The following is a 9,522-nucleotide window of genomic DNA, read 5'->3' as shown; positions in this document are numbered from 1 at the left end:
TCAAAGTGGCCATATCTTAAAGACAACTGGAAATATGAGTCTGAAGTGTAGTAAAAATAATAGCTAGAAATAAAAATTTGAGCTTGCAGATGAAGTGCATGTTGAGATAATGTATTGTTTCAGTCTTGTTGACAAGTGTAGTTGCTAAAGGGCAGGACTGAATAAGAATCTAAGATGAGAAGGAAGGAATGAAATTTACTTATGTGCTGTGGTTTTCTACGTGCTACCTTTATCTTACATTAACCTTCTGAGGTAGTTTCCTTCATTTTTACAGAGAAGGAAGCAGTTTGGATTCAGTAAGTGACAAAGGTGGAATGTGAACACACAGTTCTGTCTTAACACAAAACCTATGCACTTTCTGTTATGCTCTGCTACCCTTACAGAAAGTTTTATACTCTGAAAGCCTAAGAATGAGTGCCTTGCACGAAGTAGGTGTTCAGGAAATGTGTTGAATTAGTTAAAAGAAAAGTAGGCAGTAAATAGGTATTACATGCTGAGTATGGAGGCATGATGAGAGTAAGGATTGAGAAAATATATTTGACTAGAAAGCTGTGGTAAATTGATTGCATTAGTGTCCCACTATTTTTACCCCTCTCTGAATCCCTGCCCTTTGCCATGTGACTTTGGAGTTTCTCTCAGTAAAAGGTGGAACCTATTCACCCCTTCTTTCTAGGTGATCTTTGTAGCTTGCTTTGCCTAATAAAATATGGCAAAAGTAATAGTGTGCCAGTTCTGATCCTGAATACCTAAGGCTTTGTGGGACAAATGAATTTGTCTCTCATTTGTTGGCCATATCTGTGAGAACATGCCTGAGTTAGGCTGCTGAACATATGGAACATAGCCTGGTCATCCCGGCCATAGCCATTCTAGGTTAGCCCAACACCAACTGACTATCAAACAAATGAATGAGCCCTCTAAGACTAGAACTTTCCAGCTGTACCCAACCTAAGTTGCCAATCTGCAGACTTGAGAACTAAATCAATGCTTATTGTTTTAATCTACTGAATTTTGAATGGTTTGGTATGTGGCAGTAAATAACTGGATACAAAAGCCATTCTTTACAATTTTTTTTATGTTTTCAAGGTTATTAGGAGATGGAAGCACTGAGTATTGGTTTCTTATTTGTAAAGTCATATCAGGCACAGAACATTAGAGATGAAAGGAATTCTAGAGGTAGTTAATTCCATTTGCTCATTTTACAAAATGAGAAGCTGAGGGCCTGAAGGAAAGGTCACTTACCCAACACTATTGGAAGGAACAAAAGTAAAACCGTTTTTCATTTCCAGTCCACTGCTCTTTATGTAACTTTACACAGTAGAGTAGATGAAAGGGCCATAACCTAATCAAAAAATCCACCAAAATGCACATAGGTCCGTAGATATGTGTATATGTAACAGTGGAAAAAGAAGAGACTAATGAGAAACAGTGACAGGCTCCAAGGAAAAGGGCTTATTAAGGGAGTAACTACCCAAAGGAGATGAAAAGGACTGATTCTGAATAGAGCTGATAGATGTAGCTTTGGAGAAAGTAAAGAAATCTATTGTGAGGCAAAAGGGAAGAATGAATGATTAGATATATGGGTAATTAAGTGTTCACACATTCAACAAGCTGGTTGACCTATTACATTATGCTAGATATTGAGGATTCAAAAATGCCTCAGGGTAATGATATCACCAAGATAGTGGCATAGGTTACTCCTGACTTTGCTCCCCCTCACAAGAAGAGCAACTAACAACTATTCAAGAACAAGACATCAGTGAGAATCCTAGAACATAGGGGTGAGGCTGAAGCATCCCCCTGTACCATAGAGATGAAGACAGATGGAATTAGAAGGGCAAAAGGAGTACCTACATGTTGATGTCATTGATCTTCCCTCAGGCCAGCACACCACTATGTGGAGAGGTCTTCCTTAAGCTTCTGGTTCCTCCAGTGGGACAAGATAGCCCAGGGGTTACAACAAGCCCCTCCAGCATTTGGGTTGCTGTGCAGGAGCCCCTGCTCTGATATCACACCATGGGGACTGTAGGAAAATTTATGGGACTCAACCACTCTGAATCGATGGAGAAAGGAGAAGCTTGCAACAACCAGCACATGGATCTTGGCAGACCAAATTTATATCTATCATGCCCATGCAGTAATTCCAACTAGCAGATTTCCTCATCTACAGAACCGAGTTGGAGGCACACCCTGACTAGGGAACTTGGTAGGGTGCGGGTGTGCCTGATTCAGATCCTCAAGTCGGATATACTGGTCCTTTGATGCCTGGGTGGCTCAGTGGTTGAGCACCTGCCTTGGGCTCAGGGCATGATCCCAGAGTCCCGGGATCGAGTCCCACTTCAGGCTCTCCACGGGGAGCCTGCTTCTCCCTCTGCTTACGTCTCTGACTCTCTGTGTGTCTCTCATGAATATATAAATAAAATCTTTTTTAAAAAAGAGAGATACACTGGCTCTAGAACCCATGTTGACTATGCAGAGGCAAGGAACTGAATCATAGCTCCACCCACCATGGAGGGTCTTCCAGCCCCATCTGGCCAGAAAGGCTGGCAATGATTCCTGGAAGCTGTGCTGGTTCAGTAGTGCTTGAGCTGAGAGGCAGGAAAGCAGAACTGGTCCCACCCGGAGAAAAGCCAGTCCTGCGCATGGAGCATTCCTGTACTATGCACAGGCAGGGGGATTAATTCATAGCTAAAGTTGAGGGTAGGTCCTAGCCCCTTACAATCCAAGGGACTGGGAAGTTGAGAGTAACCTAGAGTTTCCCTACCCCCAGCCAGGTAAGGAAGCTGAAACCTAGCCCCACTTCCTGTGAAGAGTGTCTTCTGATCTCATTGGACCAGAAAAGCTGGAGACAACTCCTGGAAGCTGTGTGGCTCAGCTTGAGCCAAAGGTAGGCAAAGCCAATAGTTTTCAGAGGAAAGACAGCGGCCTTGTTCAGTCAGGGAATTGGGGTGTGGGTTGGCTTGAGTTAAGGCAACAAAGAGTTTTATCGTCTTTAGAGGTGCTTCTCCTGCTGTGCCAGGGCAGGGACTCTAAGTCATAGTCCTACTTACCACTGAATACAGCCCTCAGCCCATATGACTAGGGAACCTAACCAGAGCACACAGGAAGTTGTATATACCATTCAAGAATCCTATATATGGTAGCACTTGAAAAGAGAGCTTATGGCTTACATAGTCTGCAAAACAAGACTAGTGTCCTCACAGGATAGTAGTGGAGTAGTAGGGCACTTGGCTCATCTTGTTCCACAAACACAACTAGATAACTATCAAATCATTCCAAATATCCCACAAGTTAACCTGAAGACTGACAGAACAAATTCTACAGCTAAAGGGAGAGAGGCGGCCACATCAAAGAATATAGAATCTGTGGATCATGGGTACTGCAGAGGGAAGGGAGCTGTGGTCACAGAGAAGGGCAAGAGACAGAGGAACATGCAGGGGAACAAACAAGGTGAACATTTCCCCAAAGACTTTGGCTAGGAAAACAGAGGGGCTAAATTTCATGAGTTCTTACAACCAACAGGACTTCAAGCCAAGAATTTTAAAGGTCAACCGGCCTTGGATAGCACCTGGTGGGTACTGCCCTGCTCCTGGAGAAAAGGCAAACAACCCAGGAGCAGACAGCATGGAAACAGTGATCTGAGGAATGCCTGGAACACACAGTGGTAAGATTATTTTCTCTGCTCGGAGCCTGTCCCTGAGAGGCAGCTTTCACCCAGACACCTCTTGGAAAATAAAGGAGCTGGCTAGCGCCATTTCCCGCCTCCTCCACTCAGCATAAACACAGAACAACCTACTGGAAGCAGCACACTGCATACGCTGGCTTCCTAATTTGCATATACCAGGCACCAAACCACTGCTGTGTGGTAGAACTGCCATTCTCAGGTATGCTAGCCTCAGTCCCAGTGCTGCAGGCCCTTCACCCAGAAGACCAGCACAAACCCCTGCCCACACCACATCTCCTGACCAGAGAGTTCTGCAGGACCTCAGTTCTACTGGAAGAAGTCTGGGGTCTTATTTCATAAGCAGACCAGAGCACACCTAGTTATAACTTGCCACATCCAGACCAAGGACCAAACACTGCCCACTGCAGGCAACAAGAGCCTCTACAGACAACTGGCCTGAAGGATAGAGCAGCCACAAAAGAACAGAGTGCCTGTAACAGATACTGTGTGAAGCAGCAGCCCTGGGCACTACATGAACCCTCTTTCATACAGCTATTACTTTCAGAAGTGAGAAGCATCACTAGCTTTCCTAACACAGAGAAGAAGGCAGAGACTTAGACAAAATGCCAAGGTGGAGGAATTTATCCCAGATGAAAGAACAAGATAAGGCCTTGGCCAGATATTTAAGCAAAAACAGATACAAGTAACATGCCTGATGCATAATTGATATCAGTAATCATGGGGATCCCTGGGTGGCTCAGTGGTTTGGCACCTGCCTTCGGCCCAGGGCGTGGTGCTGAGGTCCCAGGATCAAGTCCAGCATCGGGCTCCCTGCATGGAGCCTGCTTCTCCCTCTGAGTGTGTTTCTCCCTCTCTCTCTCTCTCTCTCTGTGTGTGTGTCTCTCATGAATGAATAAATAAAAAATAAATCAGTAATCATAAAAAAATAAATAAATCAGTAATCATAAGTATACTCACTGGGCTTGAGAAAAGAATAGGGGACATTAGGGAGACCTTTATCATAGAGATAAAAGAGTTAAAAAAGAATCAGAGATGAAGAATGCAATAAACAAGATTAGAAACAGCTTTGATGCAATGAACAGCAGGCTGAAAAAAGCAAGGGAATGAATTAGCGATATAGAAGACAAAATAATATGGGGCTCATGGGTGGCACAGTTGGTTGGGTGTCTGACTCTTCATTTTGGCTCATGTTGTGATTTGGGGGTCATTAGATCAAGCCCCATGTCAGGCTCCATGCTTGGGGCAGAGTCTGCTTAAGTTTCTCTCTTCCTTTCCATTTGCCCGCCCGCCTCCCTGTGCTCTCAAGCACGTTCTCTCTGTGTCAATTAATTAATTAATTAATTAAAAAATAAGACAAAATAGTGAAAAGTAAGCCAGGGGTACCTCGGTTGCTTAGTGAGTTAAGCATCTGACTCTTGATTTTGGCTCAGGTCATGATTTCAAGGTCATGGGATCAAGCCCCCCATCAGGCTCCAAACTGGGTATGGAGCCTGCTTACAATTTTCTCTCTCTTCCTCTCCTTCTCCACCTTCCCTCCACTCATGTGCACTGTCTCTCTCTTTAAAGAAAAGAAAAATAATGAGGCCGACCAAAAGAGAAAATGAATTGTGAACACAGGAATAGACCTGAGGAGCTCAGTGACTTCATCAAACATAGTAACAATTGTAGGAGAGGCGGGGCAAGATGGCGGAAGAGTAGGGTCCCCAAGTCACCCGTTCCCACCAACTTACCTAGATAACTTTCAAATCATCCTGAACACCTACAAATTCGGTCTGAGATTTAAAGAGAGAACAGCTGGAATGCTACAGTGAGATGAGTATGCACTTCTATCAAGGTAGGAAGGTGGAAAAAAAATAAATAAAAAAGCATCCAAGGGGGAGGGGCCCTGCGAGGAGCTGGGCTAAGGCAGGCTTAAGGTCCCCCTGGACCAGGCAGAAGCCGGGAGGACACAGGACGGCGAGGACGCTCCTGCCACTGGGCGGCCCCGAGCTGTGCAGACCAGCGCCCCCCACTCCCCCAGAGCATCTAGGCCCCTGCGGACTGAGAGCTGCAGTAGTTGCTGCAGAAGCTGACTCCAGAGCTGGAGAGCTGGCCGTCACCACTGTTGTTGTTCCTCCTGGTGTCACCTTGTACCAGGGACTGAGCAGGGGCCTCACAGGATAAACAGCTCCCACTGAGCCGTGCACCTGGCAGAGGGCTGGGCAGCACCCCCAGGTGAACACACCTGAGATTCAGCACAGCAGGCCCCTCCCCCAAAAGAACAGATAGAAGGACAGGGGGAAAGCAAGTTATTGACCAAGCAGCACAAGAAAGTTCCAGGGGAAGTCGAGGGATTTACAGTATATAGAATCAAAGGATACTCCCCCTTGTTTTTGGTTTTCTGTTTGTTTCTTCACCCCCCTTTTTTTCCTTTTTTTTTCTCTTTTTCTTCTTTTTCCAGTACAACTTGTTTTTCACCACTCTGCACTGAGCAAAGTGACTAGAAGGAAAAACTCACCACAAAAGAAAGAATCAGAAACAGTCCTCTCTCCCACAGAGTTACAAAATTTGGATTACAATTCAATGTCAGAAAGCCAATTCAGCAGCACAATCATAAAGCTACTGGTGGTTCTACAAAAAAAGCATAAAGGGTTCAAGAGACTTCATGACCGCAGAATTTAGATCTAATCAGGCTGAAATTAAAAATCAATTAAATGAGATGCAATCTAAACTAAAGGTCCTAATGACAAGGGTTAATGAGGTAGAAGAACGAGCAAGTGACATAGAAGACAAGTAGTGGCAAGGAAGGAAGCTGAGGAAAAAAGAGATTGAAAGATCATGAGGATACGTTCAGGGAAATAAATGACAGCCTCAGAAGGAAAAAAAATCTAAGTTTAATTGGGGTTCCTGAGGGCACCGAAAGGGACAGCAGTCCAGAATATGTATTTGAACAAATCATAGCTGAAAACTTCCCTAACTTGGGAAAGGAAATGGGCATTCAGATCCAGGAAATAGAGAGATCCCCCCCTAAAATCAATAAAAACTGCTCAACATCTCGACATGTAATAGTGAAACTCGCAAATTCCAAAGATAAAGAGAAGATCCTTAAAGCAGCAAGAGACAAGAGATACCTAACCTTTATGGGGAGAAATATTAGGATAACAGGCGACCTCTCCACAGAGACCTGGCAGGCCAGAAAGGGCTGGCAGGATATATTCAGGGTCCTAAAGGAGAAGAACATGCAGCCAAGAATTCTTTATCCAGCAAGGCTCTCATTCAGAATAGAAGGAGACATAAAGAGCTTCCAAGATAGGCAGAAACTGAAAGAATCTGTGTCCTCCAAACCAGTTCTGCAAGAAATATTAAGCGGGACTCTGTAAAAGAAGAGGAAGTCCAAAAAACAATCCACAAAAACAGGGACTGAATAGGTATCATGATGACACTAAATTCATATCTTTCAACAGTAACTCTGAATGTGAATGGGCTTAATGACCCCATTAAAAGGCACAGGGTTTCAGACTGGGTAAAAAAGCAAGACCCATCTATTGCTGTCTAAAAGAGACTCATTTTAGACCTAAGAACACCTAAAGCCTGAAAATAAAAGGTTGGAGAACAATTTACCATTCAAATGGTCCTCAAAAGAAAGCAGGGGTAGCCATCCTTATATCAGATAAATTAAGGTTTATCCCAAAGACTGTAGTAAGAGATGAAGAGGGACACTATATCATACTTAAAGTATCTATGCAACAAGAGGACCTAACAATCATAAATATTTATGCCCCAAATGCGGGAGCTGACAAGTATATCAATCAATTAATAACCAAAGTAAAGACATACTTAGATAATAATACACTTATACTAGGTGACTTGAATGTAGTGCTTTCTACAATCGACAGGTCTTCTAAGCCCAACATCTCCAAAGAAACAATAGCTTTAAATGATACACTGGACCAGATGGATTTCACAGATATTTACAGAACTTTACATCTAAATGCAACTGAATACACATTCCTCTCAAGTGCACATGGAACTTTCTCCAGAATAGACCACATACTGGGTCACAAATCAGGTCTTAACTGATACCAAAGGATTGAGATCACCCCCTGCATATTTCAGACCATAATGCTTTGAAACTAGAACTAAATCACAAGAAGTTTGGAAGAATTTCAAACACTTGGAGGTTAAGGACCATCCTGCTCAAAGATGAAAGGCTCAACCAGAAAATTAGGGAAGAATTAAAATGTTTCCTGGAAACTAATGAGAATGAAGATACAAATGAAGGTTCAAAACCTTTGGGATACAGCAAAAGCAGTCCTGAGGGGGAAATACATCGCAATACAAGCATCCATCCAAAAACTGGAAAGAACTCAAATACAAAAGCTAACCTTGCACCTAAAGGAGCTGGAGAAAAAACAGCAAATAAGTCTTACGCCCAGCAGAAGAAGAGAATTAATAAAGATTTGAGCAGAACTCAATGAAATAGAGACCAGAAGAACTGCGGAACAGATAAACAAAACCAGGAGTTGGTTCTTTGAAAGAAATAATAACACAGATAAACCATTAGCCAGCCTTATTAAAAAGAAGAGAGAAAAGACTCAAATTTATAAAATGATGAATGAGAAAGGAGAGATCACCACCAATACCAAGGAAATACAAACTATTTGAAAATCTTATTATGAGCAGCTATGGACCAATAAATTAGGCAATCTAGAAGAAATGGACACTTTCCTGGACAACCACAAACTACCAAAACCGGAACAGGAAGAAATAGAAAACCTGAACAGGCCAATAACCAGGGAGGAAATTGAAGCAGTCATCAAAAACCTCCCAAGACACAAAAGTCCAGGGTCAGATGGCTTCCCAGGGGAATTCTATCAAACGTTTAAAGAAGAAACCATACCTATTCTACTAAAGCTGTTCGGAGAGATAGAAAGAGATGGAGTACTTTCAAACTTGTTCTATGAGGCCTGCATCACCTTAATTCCAAAACTAAAGACCCCACCAAAAAGGAGAATTATAGACCAGTATCCCTGATGAACACAGATGTAAAAATTCTCAACAAGATACTAGCCAATAGGATCCAACAATACATTAAGAAGATTATTCACCATGACCAAGTGGGATTTATCCCCAGGATGGAGGCTGGTTCAACACTCCTAAAGCAATCAACATGATAGATCAAATCAACAAGAGAAAAAATAAACAAGAACCATATGATCCTCTCAATAGATGCAGAGAAAGCATTGGACAAAATACAGCATCCATTCCTGATCAAAACTTTTCAGAGTGTAGGGATAGAGGGAACATTCCTCAGCATCTTAAAAGCCATCTATGAAAAGCCCACAGCCAATATCATTCTCAATGGGGAAACACTGGGAGCCTTTCCCCTAAGATCAGGACCACGACAGGGATGTCCACTCTCACCACTGCTATTCAACATAGTACTAGAAGTCCTAGCCTCAGCAATCAGGCAACAAAAAGAAATGAAAGGCATTCAAATGGGCAAAGAAGAAGTCAAACTCTCCCTCTTTGCAGATGACATGGTACTGTACGTAGAAAACCCAAAAGACTCCACCCCAAGATTGCTAGAACTCATAGAGCAATTTGGCAGTGTGGCAGGATGCAAAATCAATGCCCAGAAATCAGTGGCATTTCTCTACACTAACAATGAGACTGAAGAAAGAGAAATGAAGGAGGCAATCCCACTTACAATTGCACCCAAAAGCATTAGATACCTAGGAATAAACCTCACCAAAGAGGTAAAGCATCTATACCCTAAAAACTACGGAACACTTCTGAAAGAAATTGAGGCAGACACAAAGAGATGGAACAATATTCCATGCTCATGGATTGGAAGAGTT

The sequence above is a fragment of the Canis lupus genome, chromosome X (assembly GCF_048164855.1).
Source record: "Canis lupus baileyi chromosome X, mCanLup2.hap1, whole genome shotgun sequence".
Lineage (NCBI taxonomy): Eukaryota > Metazoa > Chordata > Mammalia > Carnivora > Canidae > Canis > Canis lupus.
Note: the sequence above shows the minus strand (reverse complement) of the source record.